Source organism: Cyprinus carpio, chromosome A15, assembly GCF_018340385.1.
Source record: "Cyprinus carpio isolate SPL01 chromosome A15, ASM1834038v1, whole genome shotgun sequence".
Lineage (NCBI taxonomy): Eukaryota > Metazoa > Chordata > Actinopteri > Cypriniformes > Cyprinidae > Cyprinus > Cyprinus carpio.
This window is the reverse complement of record NC_056586.1, coordinates 2,824,080-2,824,493: the sequence shown is the minus strand read 5'-3', so window position 1 is coordinate 2,824,493 and position 414 is coordinate 2,824,080. Positions and strand designations below refer to the sequence as shown.

Sequence of the window (414 nt, the reverse complement as noted above, 5' to 3'; positions counted from 1 at the left end):
CACACAGCGACACTGACACTCTCAAAGCCTGTCTGTTCTTCACCGTTCCTGCTTCTCTTTCTGCGGGAAAGACAGAAATCCTCTTTTTCTCTCCGTTTCACCTTTCCGCGGGCATGCATCAGCACGGTGGCGGGCACCGGGAGGGCTATTGTAGTCGCGCGTGGATAAATGTTTGCAGATGCATTTTATATTTATTTCTACTATTAAGCCTGGAGGTGAGCATCGTGAACTCAGGTAGGAAACATTTGCGCTTCGTTATTACTTTTTTTCGATATGCTTTTTCCTGTCTGCTTTGTTGTCATGATTATAGACAAGTTGTGTCATTTAAAAATAATAGGCTACTAATAATGTGAGACTTGGTTTTATTTGGGGTGCTGTTGTGTTATGTTGGTTCCTGCTGCACTGATGTGAAGG

At 43.7% G+C, this 414-nt stretch overlaps 1 pseudogene; it reads left to right on the top strand.

The window, feature by feature from the left end:
* The first annotated feature begins 6 nt into the window (after positions 1-6).
* LOC122134580 overlaps positions 7-414 on the top strand; it is a 60,506-nt pseudogene continuing 60,098 nt past the window's right edge.